We start from the raw sequence: 21001 nt of genomic DNA, 5'->3' as shown, positions 1-21001 counted from the left end.
TCCCCCCTCACCTTTCTCTTTTCTTGGTCAGTATATGGAGTAGTTATCTGGGTTGGGGTAGATTTGGAAATGACAGTGATGTAAAAATCAAAGATAGTAATAATTTTTGGCAGGCTGGACATCAAAGGGTCTGAGCTGGCGCCAAAGCTCTTAGATCACCCCTCCAGAGGTCACAAGCAAGCCCCTCACCATGATGAATCCCACTTCTGACATCAGAAATGTCAACCAGGAGAAGCCCTCCTGTCCAAATGCAAAGGCATCCAAGCTGAGTTGAAAGCAGAAAAGTTTTATTGGGAAGAAAATCAGGCACTACTGCTGAAGCACCCTAGTAAAAAAAAAAAAATACAGAGTGCACAGCCTAGAAGAGGCAGGGGCAACTTCATCTTGAAAACCACAAAGGAGAGTTTAGGGAGGGATTAGGGTAAAAACTGGACAGCCTTTCCCAGGAACAGGTGAGATACGGAAGACAGGATGTTTTGCAGGAAGGGTTGATGGCAAACTGGTTTTGACCAATTTGAGGTGCACAGCTCACCAAGGTCAGCCAGCAAACACCAGCAAAGGCTCAAGAACTGGGCTCACTACAAGTTCTTGATTGGCTCCTTTTGGCAAATAGACTTACTCTGTGTCCGGTGCACCTGCCTGGTAAGGTAACTCATACAGACCAGACATAATAATCTTGGGGCTGTTCTCACAGCGGTGAACTCGCTCACAAAGGGCTACACTTCACTACACAGTCAAAGGGGAAAATTGCATTTCTTCTCATTGTTTATTGTTTTCTTTTTAAAATGTGATGCTTAATAAAGACTTTATTTCATGAATTGAATTGCAGGGAAGTTCTATCAGGCCACCTCGTTCCGTTCTCCCAGCAGCTAGAGTCCACTCTAAACCCAAAAAGGTAGATCTCACTTCACAATAAGAAAAAATAACGAAACTGTGTCCAGACATTGGAGTTGCTTAGAAGTATGGTTTAGGGCCCACAAGAGAGCATTATACTGTCCTCTCAGCTTCTGGAATTTCAGGGATAAGTAAATCTGGTCTCTCCTGTACATTTGGACTGGCACTTCCTTTCAGAGACTGTGCCCTCTTCACCCTGGTCAAGGAGAAACACAGAGACAAAGCAACTCTGCTCTCAGACATCTTGTTCAAGTTGGAAGAAATGACTCTGGAATATAGGGGGAAAGACATTTTGTTTTCCACAGAAACCTGGGCTGAGGATGATAAATCTTAAAATAAATCTGGGTAAATCAATACAATCAGCTTATCTAGCAGTTATTAAACTCTTACTATGTGCAAGTCACTGTGAAGACCAAGATTAAAATTGCCAGAGCCCTGCCTTCAATGAAATGACATTCTATCAAGGGTGGTTTTGGAGGGTGTGGGAAAAATATGTACACAGAGGAGATGGAGTTCATATCTCCGCAAGGTCCTGTCCTTTTAAGGTACTGCCTTCTCATATGGAGGAGTTTTCTGTTAGTTAATTCTGCTTTGATGGTTCACTACTCTGAAGATGAGTTCTGAGGGAGAGACTCAGAGTTCTGAAACAGGAGTGTTTGTGGCAAACTGCGTAATGGAATGATACAGACACTAGAATGGTTCTATGTCAAGTGACATATGTAAATTTAACTGTTCGTAGAAGATGAGAATATGGTTATAAATCTTTATTTAAAGAGGTCTTTTCCAGATAGTTCCCAGTGTCTGAAGCCAGAAAGAGAAGAGAAAGCGAGGGGGAAAGGACAGATTTCAGAAATGAATCCTCTAAGTTTGAGGTTGAAAAATGATGGTTACTAGAGTTTCTCTTGAAGAATATGTACAAGTAAACAGAGGGACAGCTTCACAGCAGAGAATCAGAGAAGTGGCAGAGCAGATCAACCAGGTTGGCTGCGTCATTGGAATTAGTGAAGGGTCAGTCAAGCATATCCTAGGCCAACTGAGCATGGCAGAAGAAGCATTTGCTGCATGCGGAGGCTCCATCCACAAAGAGATTTCTATGCACAGATCTCAGGACGAGGAAAAACTATGAAAGTTTATTACGCTTGGTTTACCCCCATGGTGTCTCTAAGCGTGTGCCCACTCTCCCCCCCAGAAAATGATTGCATGGTTGGGAGAATGTGACCCAGGTTCACATGTGAATGATAATTTTTTAATATTTCCTGTATTTGTTTCCTGTATAATTATATTTATATATGATTCCTCTATAATTATATGAATAGTTACAATTCCTATGTTTAATATGGCAATAACTGTAATGTTGTCATTATGTCTTTTGTTTTATTGTGAAGTAAATGATTAAGTCTCTAGTCTACAAACGTCATCAGTGTATTTAACTGATTATGTAAATAAAAGAACATCTCAAGGGCTGAAGGGGTGAATAAGGGCAGTGTATTCTTCCACTATGAGGTTACCCCTAGGACCTGTAGATAATGAGAGTGCAAGTGAGTAGGAGTAATGCTTCTCAGGGAAGTTGACAATGAGAGAACAGATCAGAGTGAGCACCCACACACACTGTACCTTGGGAGCCACCAAGGGAGTAAATAGATGTCCACATCACCTATGAAGGTGAAAATCCCACCGGATGTCCCCTCCCCTGATCAGTTCACCTCTGAAGGATTGTGCTCAGTTCATATCACATTTTGGGAAGGACATTGATATGTATCCAAAGGACAGTAACTGCACGGACACTGAGCCATGGATTTAAAGCCAAAAAGAACCTCAAGAGGCATCTGGACCAGTCCATCTTTATAAAGTTGAGGAAACTGAGGCCCAAGGAGGTAAAGTGACTTTCCCAATGTTCTTCACATGGGTAAGTGTCAGAGGGTAGATCTAAACTCAGGTTGCCCTGTCTCCAGGCCCAGGGCTCTGTCTACTCCATCACCAGTTGCCTCTTTGCTAGAGGAAACAGGACAGATGTCTTTAAGTATTTGAAGGACTGTCACACACAAGAGGGATTGGCATTGTTCTGTTGAACCCCATGGGGTAGACTAGGAGCAAAGGGTGAAAAGTGCAAAGAAGCAAATTCCACAAAACATTCCTTGCTCCTGGAGCTGACCCAAAGGGTGATGGGCATTTGTGCAAGGAGTGGATTCCTCCTGACTGGGGGACTGCAGATCAAGTCTGTATAGCTACTCTTTGGGGTAGGTTGTAGCAGTATTCATGGGAGTTGAAGTGAAAGGTGATGTGGTTGGCATGAGAAGTGAAAGACAAGAGGGTATGTGATGGAGCCTGGCACCTAGAAAGAGAGGCAACTTGAAAGAGGGAGAAGAACACCAAACTGAACTGATTATAGAGTCAAGACTCTTAAAGATAGAACAAGAGGCAAGAAGAGGGGTGAGGGACAGGAAGGAGAGATGTTTTATTGGACTACAAGTCCTGGTGAGGATGAAAACCAGCTTGGGAGGACATAGGAAGTAGGAGAGGGAGGATAGCAATGGGTAGAATCAGAGTGGAAGTTCAGAGGTCAAGATCCTATGGGTGAAACTATTTGTATGATGTTGAGGTCTAAGATGTAGCAGCCACTATAGGTAGCTGAGCTTGAGTAGGGATAAAAGTCATAGGAGGTGAGGAAATTGACAAATGGAGAATGTTCAGAGTGCTATGATTGTCAATATTGAAGTCTCCAAGGATTAAGGCAAGTGTGGAGGTGAATGAGAAGATTGTGAGTTCAGTAGGGAATGCATTTTTAGAAAGGAGGGAATTCGTGGAGATGGCTCTCATGGTGATATGGAGTACAGGAATTGATAGCAATAAGAATGAGGACAGGATGGCATGACCATTGATTGATGGCAGGATGATATTAATCCCCAAGGGAGCACTTGGTAAGTAATGTTTGCATGGTCTTGAAGTGACGGTGGGGAAGGAGAGTTTTAACTCATCTTCTTGGCCCTATATATTGGGGGAGCTGAAAGAAAGAACAGCCAATGTTGAAAAAAGGTTCTCATTGCTTTAGCATAAGCAGAATGATTTTCTCATCTGTGTGGAGGGCACACAAGCCATCCTTCCTCCATGAAGTCTTCGGTGGCTTCTCACATGTTTGTCAGCTTTCCCACCTATGCTTTTCCATCAGTTTTTGCCTGGACCTCATCTTTTTTTAACACAATTGTTTTCATACTTGTGCTTTGTCCAGTGACATAATAGTCTAAAGAACAAGATATGGTCAGTACCTTCTTTGTATTCCCACCATCTAAGACTTTACCTTGCATATTTGTTGTTCAGTCATTTCAGTCACATCCAACTCTTTGTGTCCCCATTTGGGGTTTTCTTTGCAAAGATACTGGAGTGTTTCACCACTTCCTTCACCAGCTCATTTTACAAATGAGGAATGGAGACAGAGGTCGATGACTTGCCCAGGGTCACAGAGCTAGTAAGTATTTAAGGCCAAAACTGAACTCAGAAAGACGAGTTTTCATAACTTTGGCCTCAGTACTCTACTTTGCCACCTACTTGCTCTATGTTGCACATGGTAGGTGCTTGATGGTATTTGTTAAAATAAATTAAAATGAAGAAAATCTTCTTGAGATAATTGAACTGAACCATACATGGCATATCTATTAAAAAAAAATTCTCCTAGGTATCTCCAAGTATTTTGATTACCAGTAATTGTCACTTTGGCACAATACAATGTATATATTGTTTGTCTTATTTTAACAGTGGGTAGGAAGAAGACATTTGAGGACTGAGTTATGGACCTTGGGTTTGTCATGATAACTCTTAAACTCCCCAATGTATTCACCCTGGCACTGTTACATACTCTGAGCCCAGGGGAATGAAACACCTCAAAGTCACTAAAGATCTCCTGTAATGTTAATACTTTTTCACTGAAGAGAGTCAGGAACTGACCTGTTTTCTGTCCCTTGGATGGTCTCCAGCAGTAGGAGGCCATGAGTCTCAATGAGGAAGGAGACAGCAATGGCAGAAAGGATGGGCACAATTCCAAACAATAGAGGTTACAGAATAGGGCTACAGCTGCCAATGAGGAAGACAATGAAGTCATCAGTGCACCAAGGCGTGCAGCTAAAATCCCAACACTCATTCCCTTCTGTTTGTAAGTGAACAAAATTGGAACAAAAGTTAGAATATGTGACCTGAGAGCGGGGACTGCTCTGCTTTTCCCCTGCCTCTCACACCTTGTTCAGTGCCTTTCCCATAACAGAGTGGAAGTTTAATGGATAGATCTCAGTAATTAACTTATGAAGTGTGCTTAACTCTTTGTTAAGGTAAGAGTTTGCTTCCGATGTGAAGAATGTACTGTCCCAAGCTTCGGGGGTTTGTACAGCTGTTTTCAGAGCTACTTCTAGGGACCTGTAAATTTTCAGTTCTTCCAAGGTGCTATCATAAGGGGCGAGGTGTTTCCTCTCCACTGCCACAACAAGCTCCACCATGCCAGCACTCCTCCTCACCCTAGGACTGCCCCCCAGAACTGTGACTGAGAACTGAGAGATGAGGGGGAGCAGATCATTTATCCCAGAGCCAAAAGCTGCTGGTTCCAGCATTGGCATTAATAAATTCTGTACCACTGGCAAACCTCAAAATAATGGGCTACATCTTGTTCTATCAAGATCCAGAGGAACTTTGATGCACCCTGATGTCTCTTGTCCTGTATCCTACAGAGGAGTTTGACCTAATCTCTTGGATTAATTTTATCCCTCATAAGTTTTTGCTCTTGTCCTTCTCACAGAGTTTTTGGGCCTAAAGTGGTTTGGACTCTCCATAGCATCTGCTGATACATGCACACATACATAGATACTTTCCTATGTAACTTAAAGCATGTACGTATATGAGTATATAAGTCTCCAAAAGATCTGATAATAATGCAAGAGAAGGTTATTTTCTTTGACAGTTTGCTAAAGAATATGTGGAGTCACAATTTCCCTGGATCCATCAAATTCATTTTAATTTTTAACCACTATAGTAGGTCCAAAAAAACCCGGAATCGAATGGGACAAACATTTGCTCTTTTACTAACAGGAAGGAGAAGCAAACTGCCCTAGAACATTCCCACAGGAGGAGTTCAATGGAGGTCATACTCTCAGCATTACAACACCCTCCCACCGACAGGAGTCAAACATGAAGTGCTAATGCAGACCCCTTCATGGAAGTCCCAAGGCCTGTAATTCTTGGTTCTCATTTGTCAGGAAATATCAGGTTTGTCTAACTGCCCATCCTCATCATCATTCTCTTACCACAGGCCCATGAACTTGGTCTCTAGGCTCAAAAAATCTCCAGGAAAGCATTATATAAACTAATAACCTTAAATTGTGGCTTCTATCTAAATGTTGCACAAAAGGTTGTCCCGTGAAATTGAGCCAAATCTTTTATGGCGTTAAGTCCTTTTCACAGTCCCCAAGGTCTTTTGGCCACATTCACTATAGAACCCTTGTTTTCCTGGGGAACCTACAGGGGCCCTGGCATGTTTTCCTGAATATAGCACAGAGAGGTTATTATGCTGTTGTGGACAAAACATGTCACAAAATCATAAATCTATAGTCTGAAGAGTCCTAACACCATCTAGTCCAAAATTCTTCTCATTGTACAAATGAGCAAACTATGGCACAAAGAAGTGAGTTTCCCAATGTTACACATGTAGTTAGTATCAAAGGTAGGCAGGATTTGAATCCACATCCTCTTATTCCAGAGCCAGTGTTTCTGTGACTGCACCTTGCTAGCCCTCTGACATAGTAGGAAGACAACTTTGTGTTAGGGTGCCCTGTGTGGTTCTCTTTTACCATTGAAAGTCAGACTGTGGAGAAAAGCGTTTGGTAGAATAATAGATTTGGCAGCAAGGGATTTGAAAGGACTGGTGGTTGAACTTGTGAGTGAGTTAATAAGGTCTAGAGGAAGTGGCTCCAGTGGATATAGAGATATGACCAAACTTGTAAATGCCTGAATAATACCGTTGATAAGAGTGGAAAAATCAGCACCATGGACAGAAGGCTGGAAGGGTTTGCTCCTTCCTTATTGTCCCTTACTTTTCCCTTTCAGTGTCTTCTTTCCTTCCTCTGACCTCTCCACCCCAATATATGTCCTCTCCCACAACATGATATTTAAGATATATTTTCTTCATTGTTCCTCAGAAACTTTACATTTCTCCATCAAAGATCTCCATTTTTGTAGCTGGAGAAGATCACATCAATGACTGATCTAGCAAAGATTTGGACAAAAGCAGCTAATGACTAGCAAGTTAATATGCCTCCGGTGCAAAATGAACAGGCTGTCTCGTGCCTCCAATCCAATGTAACACAGACAAACATCCTTCAGACTGATCCATAAGCCTTTTCCTTCTGTCAATCATGTTATTGTTCCTGTTTAGCCAAATATGGCAGACTAAATGGGTATGAGAACCACACAATACAGAGATGTTTGTGGAACCATTTGATGTCATCATTTTATATTCATTCTTTGAATATTCACATTTGATGCAAAGTCAATAGAATGGAAGTTCCTTGAGGACAGGATGGTTTTCTTTTTGCCTTTCTATTCTGAGCGCCAAAAGAGCAGTTAACTAGTAAGTAATGGTTCAATTGAATTGAATTGAATATACATGGGTTGTGTTTTCAACCCAATGACCCAGCACATCTACACCTGCCTGAATCCTGAATAAGAACATTTTACCATCATTGACCTTGGATGTTCTGGTCATATTTTCCATATATTCTTACCTGATTTCAGTTGGGTAGAGTTCCAGTGTGTAGAGATGAAGACATTAAAATAAAGCAGCCAAGGTTCCTTTTCCAAACACATTGAGTGTCAACCTAAGGGCAGCCATATCTGAGGACAAACAAAGGGTAGATCAGCAGTGAATTTAAACTCAGCAGGTGCTTCTGACTCTCTGGTCTTCACTTGGAACCTCATTCACTTGCGTTCAGGACAGGGAGTTTTTCAAGCTAAAGCAACTACCTGTAACTCTTCACAATTCACTTATCATTGACTCTTTATTTTATTTTATTTTATTTTATTTACTGCTCAATTTAGAAAGCAGTTTCCCCTGCACTCCTCAGTGATCACTGCACATTCAATTACCAAATCAACTGCCTCCCTGTACATTCTTTAAAGAGTTGCAGCTAATCCCTCTGCTTGTGAGCTGCGCTTGAGCACTACAGGTAGCCCTTTCTTTAGAAATCCTCCTCCCCCTTCAGCTGCATACAGAGCAGACAGAGGTATGGCAGGAGTGGGCACAGTACACAGAATCACACATGTGATTATTGAACCATGGCAGAGTAGGATCTACTTCATCTACTGACATCTTTGGTTTTTACATGCTATTCATTGCCAAATAGAACCCTGCTCTCTCCTCTGCCCAGAGAAGCATTTTTTTTTTCAACAAAAGAAAACAAGAAGAGTGAATTAAAATCACTCCAGCGAGTGCAGCCAAATTGTCAACTGAGGCAGACTCCATATGCAGTGTTCTACACCCGTAGGCCCTGGCCTTTGCAGTAAGGGAGGAAGGTGGATCTTTTCCTCTCTTTTTCATGGTGAACTTTGACCCTTATCATTCCATAGCTTCTCTGATTCCATTATCATTACAGTTATTCCTTCTTACATCATTGTACTCATTGTGTCCATGGTTTTCTTGTTCATCTTACTTCACTCTGCATCAGCTCATGTAAATGTTCTTGTGTACCCTTCATAGTCATTGTTTTTCTCAGCACAGTAATATTCTGTTACAATCCAGTAGCACTATTGGCTTGGCCATCCTCCAATCAAGTCTGACCCACATCCACACCTCTGGGAGAGAACAATTTCATTGCCTCTCATTTCTCTTTGTGGCCTCAGAGCCTAACACAATCACATCATCTGATCATTTTAGATACTTTAAACACAGTGCACTATATTCAATGAAAATTTTCTCACCTTGAGGCACAAATATGTGAATGATGATCATGCATCCAGAGAAAACTGCACAAAAGATGAAGGTGAAGTGGTTTCCCACATAAGACAAGCTAACGGCTGCAAGAGACCTTGCTGAGAAATCTATGAGTGCAAATAGCACTTGGACCAAGTAAATGCTGAACCCAAATCTCTGCAAGTCCAAAATCATTCCAGCAAAGGAGAATCCAGAGGCAAACCTGGAAGTAGGACCATTTATTATGGAGGATAGAAGTTTTATTTTTCATTTCTGTTCAGTAGAATGCTTCCTTTGCCTTAAAAAAGAAGTGTTCTCATTTTGGGAGTGATTCAAATAATCATCCCAGCACCCCGAGCAACTCCTGCATCCCATTTTCTCAAATTTATGAGCCCCAATCTTTCACATCCTCCTAGACTGAGGATGATAGCATTCTCAGAACCTAAGCTGCAGAGTGAGTATATCTGACTTTGGGCAAATTATTTTGATACTCTGGACACTATCAGTTGATTAAAAATGAAGTTCATTCACCACACAAACATGATGCACAATGTCATCTTGCATCTTGCTGGGGTCTGGAAAAGGGCTCTGAGAGAAGACTTTGGCTTCACAGTTGTAAGGTCCTCCTGAATATGGGATATTACCCCCTGTTTAGGAGAGAGGGCAGAGGAAAGAGAAGTTGGCTTGGAATTGTGAGTTGGGATGAAGATACCTCAGAATTAAAATGGCCTGCAAATGAATTGAATTTCCAGGGAGAGGTTAACAACTCTCTAGACATACCAATATGTTTACCTTCTCAGAAAATCAGCTTCATCCCCCAGATGTTCTGCCTTGGCTGCTAAAAAATCCAGAGCTAAGTTCAGAGCCCAGCTAGAAGAAGGAGCTCATCCCAACTCCTTGAAACATTTTTTCTCTGCCCGTGCCAATTAGTTTCCATACTAGCTTTATATACTAACTTTCCTTCTGTGTGGGTGTGCATTTTACCTTCACAACCCATGTGCCATTACTTTTTTGAAATAGATTAGGTAGAGATCATAAAATTAACAATGTCCTGTGAGACTATATTCTTGGGAACATGGTTGCGGATATAGTGAGGATTTCCCTCTATCATACTTCTGGAGTGAGTTTTCTCCCCTGTTCCTTCTGGCCATTTATCCAGGCCACCTTCTGAAGGGTCTTCACAGCCACATGGAGCTTGTTGTGAGAGATTAGTTAACAAGTTGATTCTGGGAGGATCCTGATAGAATAAAGAGAGAAAAGAAAAGCCCTGAAGATGGGACCCAAACACAGCAAAGCTCCCAATGGGTCTATTCCAGAGCTAGATGCAGTGTGGAGAGGTTAGTGGGTTAATTTCCAGACCACTTCCCTCCCCCATGGAATGTGTTCCCAAACCAAGTAGGTTCCATACTCAGGAAAATGGTTCAGAGGTTGAATCCATTTCCTAGTTCCCATGAGGGCTCTAAATCCTAGTGTGAGATTCCTTTGGACATGGATAGATCTACTAACATTCCTACCTTGGTCTTTCAATGACTGGATGTGATCTAACACTGATGTCCCCACATAGCATGATCAAGACTAGAAGTAAACTTAGGCCCATGAAGGGAACTTGAAAGGTAGCTTGCAGTGATCCAAGATATTCTAATTAATTAGTGAGGCAGTCAATAAGCATTTTTAAAAAACCTACTATGTGCCAGCCACTGGAAAGAGTGACCCAATTGCTAACAATCATTGCCCTGAAGGAGCTTGCATTCCATGAGGGAAAGTGACAGGTGCACATAGAAGTGTATACAGACTAGACTCAAGATACATATGACACTATTGGTAGAGGTGGGGAGGGAGCCACAAAGAAGTGGCAGCAGCTGAAAGGTGTCACTTAGAGAGTCGCACCTGCCCTGAGCTTGAAGAACACTAGGGATTCTAAGAGCCAGACTTCAAAGGTTGTCCTGGGAATGTAGAAGCTCCAGGATGTTAGGATCACTAGGAGCACTGGTCAGTGACTCCTTACAGCCCTCTGGAGCTGGGATAGAGCATGCCCAGAGGATCACAGAGTCCATACGAACTTTGACTAACTGTCCTCAGGTTCAGTTTTCTGATCTGCAAAATGGAGATAATAATGGCATCTACCTCCCAGGCTTGGTGTGAAAGCCCAGTGAAATAAGATATGGAAAAGTGCTGTGGAAACCATGAATTTCAGTATAAATGTCAGCTATTACTACTAAAGGCATTTAGAGAGAGTAAGTTCAGTGTGGGGTTGGGGGGGGGGAGGGCTGGGCCTGGCCCAAGGCACAGGAAATAGCATTTCTGGATTCTTAGCTCTGAATGAAATCCAGTTATAAAGGCCCTGGTACAGCTGCCATGGCCCCAGGGACACGACCAGCCCTTTTAGGGACTGATGGCAACATCCTACATTACACAGCAAAACAAAACAAGGTAAGTGAGGAGAAGAACTTAGAAGGGCTTTTAAGCAGCTTTGCCAAGCAGCCTTTCTCAATCCCACATTCCCCCAGAAACTTCTATTTCCTCCCTCGAAGCCTTTCCATTTTGAGTCTTTGATAGTTCTTAGGTTAGGGCCTGGCACAAAGTTGGTGCTTAATAAATGCTACTGGACTGACTGATTGGATAACTTATTTGCTGTCCTGTCCACATATGGGGCAAAAAGAAGCATGATCCCCAATGAAACTGAAGTGGAAAACTGCAGCCAGTGCCATTCTCTGACCAGGTAGGCCCATCCAGACAGAAGGATCTGTCCCAAAGAGTAGGCAAATATATTACAAGTGCTCACATGGATCTGTCTCTCAGGAGGCATCCACTCTAAAGCTTAAAGTAAAACAAGATGAACAGTTAGGTTTCATGAAATGAAGAGAGAATGGAATGGCAGTATTGCCAAGAACTTGGGTTCAAACTGGTTGTAACTCAAGGATTTAACAGTAAGTATTTCAACAAACATTTGCTATGAAACCTACTATGTACCAGACACTGTGCTGGGCAGTGTAGGCATAAAGACAAAGATAGAATACATTCTACCTTCAGGGAGCTTACATTATATCAGCTCGATAGCACACATACACCAATTATTCCACCAGCAGACACTTATTGAGATCCTACTATGTGCCAGAAAGATGGTATCACAGGCTTCAGGGAGCTTTCAGTCTCATCAATTGTTCATAATAATGATAATGAGACTCTAGAATTTCTATCTTGCTTTAAAGTTTACAAAGCACTTTAAGGAGTTCACTTGTTTGATCCTCACAGTAGCCTTGTGAGATAGGTGCTATTCCTATCTCCATTTTACAGATAGGAACACTGAGCTTGAGAGAGATTTACACAGCTAGTAAGTGTTTTGAAGCCATATTTGCACTCAGATCATCCCAATTCCAGGCCCAGCACTTGATCCACTACAGCGCCACCTAGCTGCCTCTCCTTTAAAAAATACTATTTGTTTTGTGGAATGGATCTCTGGAAGGTGGAGAGGAAGGAACACTGAGGATATCTATGATAATGTAAGAAAAAAACATCATCAGTGAAAACTCATTTTAAAACATAGTCCCTATCTTACAGCATTTTACTGCAAAGGAAAGAAGATATTGAGGGACAATGGGATGGAATGTGAAAGGGAGACAGGGAGGAAGAGAGAAAGAAGTGTAGGGAAAAGATGAGGAAGAGTGAGAGAGAGGAAGAGAGAAGGGGTGAGAGAGACAGCCTGAAATTCAGGGAAACAGAGGAAGAAGGACACAAGGAAACAGAGAAGAAAAGGAGAGGAAGAGGGAAGAGGGTGAATGAACCCATGATTTCCTTGGTATATGGAATTCCAAGAAGGGAAAACCCTCTATGTCAATGCACATTGGCACCTTTTCTGCATCCCATAGTTTTAGATTGTTCCTAGACCACCCAGAGGTTTCTGACTCACCGAGGGTCACACTGCTATCAAGTGGCAGGGGCAGGAGTTTACCCAATTCTTCCTACTCTCAAGGTTAGCTCTCTATTCACTATCAAAAAATCAGTCAATTTTTCAGATGTTTATGCTTTATTACATTTATAATGCAATTTTCCTAAACTTGCCTGCTCCCTGCTTGGCCAGGCTCAGAACTTCTCAGTCTTTCTGTGTTCCTCCCCAGAATGTAACCAAAAGAATGTGACTGCCTCCATGGTACTTAGTCAGGCAGTTTCCTGCTAGTGCAGCGCCAGTGAGGAACCTGAATATGACATAGCCAGCAAAGGTGGGCACAAAGGCTGCACAGGTGCCTGCAATCATGGCCATCAGAGAGGATCACAGCAGCACTATCCTCCTCCCAAACCTAGGGACAAAGTAACCACAGGGTATCATAGATGAAGTTTTGGTGTTTACATGGCCCTTACATCATTCTCTCCTCTCTGGCAATAGTCTGAAACATGGGCCCTGACTTGCCCCATTTAAAAACAGCAATTCCTCTCCCTCTCTGGTATAGAAAACCTACATATTGAAGTTGTTTCCTCACTTTCCCTGATCACCACCCATCATTAGCCAATTGCATCATATGGGAAGTGCTCTGGGCACACAGTTGATAGATTCCATTATCCACAGGCTATCCACTCCCTAATCCCAAGAGTATTGGTCTATTGCCAACGTCTTAAAAGCTGCCATCTGTGGTTCAGTCTTTTTGGTCAGGCATTGTCCCCTGCCAAAATGCAAATACTTTAGGAAACCTTAATATAGAAGGTGCTAGTTAGCTGTTATTGCCCATAAGTGCTTTCTCTGTGACCTCTGTGTCAATTGAGGTCAAACAAACTGAGATTAAGAGTGAAGATTTAGGGGGCAGGTAGGTGGCTCAGTGGACAGAGCACTGACCCTGAAGTCAGGAGGACCTGAGTTCAAATCCAGCCTCAGACCAAACACTGGACACTTATTAGCTGTGTGACCCTGGGCAAGTCACTTAACCCCAGTTGCCAAAAAGAAAAGAGTGAAGATTTAGCCATATTAACATCTTGTCATGACTCTTGGCTTTCACTCTCACAAAAGGGCTCAATCAATCCCTTTAGGATTCCCTGAATTTGTCACTTTTATTTGTCAACTCAATTGCCAATAGCCAAAATGAACAATTCACAATATAAACCTAAATACATATTTTTGACCTAGTAGTAAGGAGAAAACTCAGAACATCAACAGAGGAAGTCCCTCCAAAGTGAGGGAGTTGGAGTTTTTCTGTGTGCTCAGTCTCTTTATGGGGGCAGGGGGGAGAGAGAGAAGAGAGGAGAGGGGAGAAAGAAAGAAATGCTCATAGGCCGCTTCACAAACCTCACTTTTGTTCTACATATGTGAAGATCAGCCTGGGTTTTCCCTTCCAAACCTTGGTCCACAAGACAGAAAGCAAGGAGAAATGATCACCTGATTGCCACTGTTTTTAGGGCATAAGTGTTATAATTTGGACTGCCACTGTGTTTGGGGCATAAGTGTTATAATTTGGACAGGGTGAATGTCTACATACCACATGGTGTGATACAAGAAATCTTCCTGCCTCAAATTCTGATTGGTCTGTAGCCCATGTAGGGGTGCTGATAGTCTGGAAAGTGACCTGGTGTATCCAGTAAATCCAGTAAACAGTATTGCTTCACTCATGCTGACAGGCATTGACCACATCCATATTCAGGAGGAAATAGAGTTAGAGAAAGCTCCAGAGCTCCCTGACAGGACCCCTGGGCCACTGGAAAATACTGTGAGATTGCTTGGAGAAGGGACAGAAAGAAGCTCTGTCTTTTTTTAAGTTTCCCTTGGGCCATTCCTATTTTAGATTTGTACAGATTTTGTGTCACAGCATTTCAATTAACTTTGCTATCCACTGGAGATCTGCCTCCACCTGAGTCCTTCACTTGCCTGTCAGAGAGTATCCCAAAAACAACATTTCCTGTGTGATGTCCTCCTATGCATACTGCAGTCACGATTGATGGCGGTGACTTCTGTTCACGCACCAGGTCCCACTGAAAGAGAGAGGTGGGGAGAAAATTGGAGAAAGAAAAGAAGATAAACAGTGACAATGTGATCCTATGTGGGAAGGCTGGAAAAAAAAACATTTATGAGATATGGGCTAAATTTAATCTGTTGTTTAGTCAATTATATTTTTATTTAACTTGATTGATTTTAACCATAATGTTGCTCTGTACATCTTTAAATGGATGGCTCTTTCTGTTTTGTTTTTCATTACTTTTCATTACATCCATGCTAACAAGGAAATTATGGGTCAGAAATTAGGATTATTATTGAGCACTTTCCATGGACACCAAATTATTCTCCAGTAAGATTTTAAAAGTTTGCATTTCTAACAATCAGGAATGAGTGGGCCTGTTTTCCACAATTCAATGAACATAGAATTCTTTTCATTGGTTTAATAATTTGATGGATTGTGGTAGCATCTCCAAGTTGTCCTAATTGGCAAGTCCTTGATTCTTATCTATATTGACGGTTTTTTCAAGTGAATATTACTCACTTGTGTCTCATCTTTTGAAAATTGTTCTTTCGTAGCTTTTAATGTTTTATTCATTGAGGACTGGGAATTATTGAGTAATCCTGCGTCCTAGGGCCCACTAAACTCTGGGCTCATGTGGAAATACCAGTTGAAAGGAGTCAATGAAAAGAGTTAAGTTTCTCTTTTTGCTCATCATGTCACTACGCATTTTACTCATGGGGATCTTCAAATACACCTTCATGTCCACATATGTGGAAAAGAAGGCCTCAGATCCCTTACAAGCACTTAGGGGAACTGAGTGGATATTGGAAAGAGGACAGCCTTTATTTCACACCACAGCAAAATACAGTAAAACTAAATTACTCAGAGACCACAAACAGATGCAGAAACAAAAATTAAAGTAGAATCAGCAGCCAACAAATTGTGCCAGAAGTGAATTAAATTCAGGTTGGCCAGAAAGCTAACATTCCAACATTCTGTTGGTCTCCAAGCTGTTTCACAGGTTCCTCCATGTTTCCTTCCAGAATCCTAATGCATCAAGTGGTTTGAATTTCCTTCAGAAAACAAACACTTCCTGGCTACTGGAAAGGCAACCCCTTTCCCATCAGGCCAAAAATGTCCAAATGACTCATGGTAAGAGGTGGAATCAAAGCATCTGTTCTTCCATCTCATGACCTTAGTCTTTTACTGTTCTACAAAATGTGAGCAATCCTCTTCTATCTCCAAGAGGCATACTACTCAGGGAATCTCTTTCTCTCTCTAAAAAGTCTAATCCAGGAGGGATCCATCAACATAGATGACAGCGGTCATTCCCATATATACTGGATAAATGGCCAAGGAAGACAAAATCTTGAGGGATCTTTTCAGGTGGACATTGACCAAGAAATCTCTCTTTTCTGCAGGGAAAGAAAGATGCTCATTGATGTGATTCTATTTCAACCACTTAATATCTGCATGACCCTAGGCACCCTTTTACAGCCTCAGTTTCCTCTTCTGCCTTCAGTCTTGATAAGTATCCCTTTCAATATTCTGGCAAAACAAGCCCCTTTTGGTGAACCATTGAAAGCCTTACAAATTTGTCATCCCCTAAGCAGATCTAAACTACCAAGATCCCAGTCAGAATCAGGCCCCATCACAAAGACTTGCAACATGAGGAAAACTGTAATGTTACCTGGGGGAAGCTGAGTGGCACATGAGTCAAATAGAATGATTTTAGAGAGATGTCACAAGATTCATTCCTATCCATGCCAACCCTAACCAAAAGATTTGGGGTAAAGGCTAACATGGACATGTCTTCAGAAGTTGTAATTTGGTATCAGGGCAACATTTGGATTTGAAGAAGAGGTGGGAAAATGCCCTTCTGTCCTTCATTTGCAGAGGTGGGAAACCATGGGTGTGGAGCATCATGGACTCTTTCAGAATATTGATTTGTGGAGTTATGTTTGATAAATTGCAGTTTTTCCGTGTTCTTTTTTCACCTTTGTTACAAAGGATAGATAGCTGGCTAATAGAAGATTGAGAATATACTTTGAAATGAAAGTGATGTTAAAAAATATGAATAAATATTAAATTTTAGAAAAAAGAAAATTCCACTTTGCTTAAAGTCTTCCTTATGAGTCTTCTTTATCTATTTCCATCTTCATGTGAACTGTTTCTGGTTGAGTCTCAAATTTTTCTCTTCAAAGATTCCTATTCTTCCTGGATGAAGGAAATCACCAACCACGGAGTCTGAGGCTCTAATAGTACAGTCCCAAAAAAAAAACTTCACCCTGTTTGCCTCAGTTTCCTCATCTGTAAAATAATTTGGAGAAGGAAATGGCAAACCCCTCCTGTGTCTCTGCCAAGAAAACCCCAAAATAGGGTCAGGAAGAGTTGGATGTGACTAAACAACAGCAGCGGCCACAGCTTTACTCCGCATCATCTCAGGTAGATCTTACACAAAAGATAGGGTTAGAAGTGGGGGGGGGGGGGGCGGGGGAATTTTAGCCCGCTCGTTTAAAAAACAAAGAAGGGGACAGCTGTTGAGGATTATCAGCAGATCTGCATGAATACCATAAGTATTTTGGGAGCTCCTCCTTCTCTGGGAATAACTTCTGCCCTCACATTTGCTCCTGTAGGTTCAGATCTCATGGGCATCTTTGGCATAGGGTTCACTTAAGACTGTACCAAGACTTCAGAGGCTGAGGTAGGTCCATGAAGGGCACCCCACAGAGGACTCGGGTATGGTGTCCCATTATTCACCATGTGACTGCATCAAAACTCAGCTTGTGGCTTCCAGGTTGACTCACTTCCTTTTTCTGGAATTTACCAATTGTTTAGTTCTTTTCCTCATGGCTCTGGCCTCAGATATTCCACAATATTTAATCAGTAAATAGTTATGGATTAAGGAATAGAATAAACTTCTTATGTATCAACCTCTTGAGTCACTAGACCTGAACAGCCTCTCAGGCCAATGGCTGAGTTTTTTTTTTTTTTTAACAAATTCATTCACATGCATGAGGATATTGAACCACAGAATCTCCAAGCTGGCAGGAACCCCAGAAGTCATCTGGTCCCTCACAAACTGGTAGAGGTAACTCCTTTCCATCAGTCCTATGAGGTATTTATCCAACATCCTACATACAGTCAATTTTTACCACATAGACTAAATACGTAGCTCAGTTTTTACCACTATAAGGCATTCAACTCCTCCTGAATTGTGATATTACTGATTATCGCAGCATTAGAGACTTCTATCCAATCTCCAGAGCTTAGCCTGGTCCTGGCCTGGCTCCTCCTACAATTTCACAGAGAAATGTGGGTTTTTTTCTAATTCCAGTCCAGCCCCACACCTGGTTCAGGCTGATTTCCTGTTCCTGGCAGCAGAGGGGCAGTATGGCTCCTGGTCACCAGCATTTATCTCCTCAGGAATCAGTCTCATTTGGTCTCATGTCTTCCTGCTCTTTGGTTCATGGTTTGGAGTATAAGGCATCCAATCCCAAACAAATGAAGGTACACATGAAAATCTAAATGGATGAAATATGCCCATTGCTTAACTAGGATATACAGTTACATAGACAATCTATAGCATTTGTCCATGAATATTTATCCCTTGGACAGATTCTGCCAATGGACAGAGATGAATGCCAAGCTGACCCAGATGAAGCAGTGGACTGCATTGTCTTTGGAAAACTTTATGGTGCTTTTCCTGGCCATGAGTTTCTCCATGAAACAAAGGTCCATCTTTTCCATACTAATATTCTTCTGATGTTCATTGAGTCATAGGTTTAGAGCACTCTGGAAAGGCCCTTAAGGACTAGCCAGTCAAACATCTCCATGTTATAGATAAGGAAGCTGAGGCCCAGAGAGGTTAAGTGACCTTCCCCAAGGTCACAATAATAATAAATACCATAGCTTGAATTTACACCCAAGTCCTCTGACCCCTGTACCACCTTTAGCAATTTCCATAGAATTAATGTTGAGAAAGGTCTCAATCCCCGTGATGGTCATACACAGCCTGTAACACATCATGAAAAAGAAATTTCAAAGGAGAATCATGTAAAATGAGGTACCATAGAAATGGATAATGGGGGGACGACAATATAGCTATAATATAGTGAGAATGAGGTATAAACAAGGAACAGATATCATGCACCATTGGCACTCTCGTGAGGGCAAGAGACCTCCAGGAAGGTCCCCAGCCTGTCAGGTGGACCTCCCAAAGGAAACTCAAGGTAAGACATGGACAAGAAGAATGACAGCATTGTTCTGATAGGGTGTTGGGGGCTGGAGACTTGAATGGATGGGTTGGCATTCACCATTTTTGACAGAATACACATGTGTTTCAGTTCATAGAGCCACTAGGATATGGATTTAACCTTACTTGTCAACTCATTGCTTGGTCTCTCCTTAAGGTCAGAGGCTTAAAGGTTTGTACACTTTTCTGTCTCGTGCATAAGATCTATTAAATGACTGTGTGTGCAAATGACTGAAAAGAAAAGGCGATGTGAGTCACAGTCAGGCTGATCAAGACAGGGCAAGTCTTGGAGTCAGGAAAACCCAGGTTCCCAACTTGCCTCTGGTTCTGTAAACTTGGGCAAGTCACTCAACATGTCCAATGTCTCTCAGACAACTCTAAGACCACAATTGAGAGAATGGCTGCTGATCTGCATAGATACAGGAATTCTCTTCACTGAGAATTTTCTATACTGAGGAAATCCCACATTTGAACAGACATGATGGGATAGACAAGGATCCCCCCTCTGACTCTTCCTAGTTTTGTGATACTAGATAAGCCACTTGACCTCTTTGTTCCTCAATCTCCTCATTGATCAAATGGGTACATTATCTGTATCACTTACCTCACAGGCTTTTGGAGAGGCTCAGAGAAGATCATGTCTGTTGAACACTGTAGACGTGTCAGTTTTATTGATAATATCCATGTTACTAATCATCCAAATTCTAATAGAATTTTATGTCTAATGTTCAACACACAAAGTCTCATCAGACAAAATTTTAAAAATCCAGAAGACCTCATCCCTACCCTGGAGAAAATGCCCCTCTCTTAGAGACCCTCAGTTCATCCAGACTCAGTGAGGGATGGAAAAGAGAGTCCTTCACATTAAGGAGTGAAAACAAACCAAAAATTTTGAAATTCATTTTTCTGATGTTCCTGGGGAGGGGGTCGCTTTGCGAAAAGAGAATTAGGATTTTGTTGTTATTTGCAGGGTCAATAGGGAAAGAGGAAAGTGAAGAATTAAACCAAAGAGCTGCTCACTCACATTGAGCTCTGTACTGACCTCGGTAACAATGGAGGAGGAGAAGACACTGTCGTCATAGACTCATCCATCCAGGCAGTCCTCAGTGTCCAGTCTTGCCTGTTCTGTGGCATTTGGATTCAGGAGCTGCCACTGAGGGGCAGTGAACCTGAGGCATGTCTCTGGCTTCCCACCTTTGTCCATGGGAATGGACACTTCCAGCAGATCCCTGTACCTCCCATCTCCCAGGAAAGGAGACTCAGCAGTTGTCTGGTTCTGGAGCCAGCAATGGTGCTCTGGCACCACCGAGGTGAAGTTCTGTAGTAAATTCCAACAAGCAAACAGTATCCCCAGGAATGAACAGCAGTACAATCTGTAGGACCTGGAAGTTCCCCATTCTTCCAATGGTTCCAAGTAACTCTGAGAACCCCATCCTGCCTCTTCCCAGCCTCTGACAACAGTGGCTTCCCTGCCCTCAGTGATTAGCTTTGGCATCTTGGACTGACTGCCTCCTAGCCCCAGTCAGATTTTAGTCACCAGCTCGTGGGCATTTGGCGTGAGTTCATGTAATTACATTTCATTTATCCAACTTCATTGGGGAAACTAGAACTGTGGTACATATATATGTGATATACACCTCAACTGAATTTTTAAATGTTGTTTTAATTTATTTCTACTTTTTCTTTTGACATTACTTTCACATCCAAATATATTCTATCTGTCTCACCAACTCAAACAGACACCCCTTATATCAAAGAAGAAAAAAGAAAGAAGGATGGGGGAGGTTAAATAGTTGAACAAAAAAAACACACATCAACTAAATCTGACGGTAGATACAACATTCTGCACCCCTAGGCCCTCACTTCTGCAAAGCAGAGAGAAGCACATTCTCTTATCTCTTCTTTAACAATAGTCATTATTATTACACCATCTCTAAAAGTTTTTGGAGGGGGTAGGGAGTTGTACTTTCCATTTACATTATTATAATTTTG

The 21001-nt window shown here is 42.0% G+C and overlaps 1 pseudogene; it reads right to left on the bottom strand.

Moving 5' to 3' along the window:
* The window catches only part of LOC114038656, an 81719-nt pseudogene extending 61313 nt beyond the window's left edge, over positions 1-20406 (bottom strand).
* Between the last annotated feature and the right edge of the window lie 595 nt (positions 20407-21001).

The sequence above is a fragment of the Vombatus ursinus genome, unplaced genomic scaffold, assembly GCF_900497805.2.
Source record: "Vombatus ursinus unplaced genomic scaffold, bare-nosed wombat genome assembly UNPS02011369.1, whole genome shotgun sequence".
In the NCBI taxonomy this organism is placed as follows: Eukaryota; Metazoa; Chordata; class Mammalia; order Diprotodontia; family Vombatidae; genus Vombatus; species Vombatus ursinus.
Note: the sequence above shows the minus strand (reverse complement) of the source record. Positions and strands in the feature narration are given on the sequence as shown.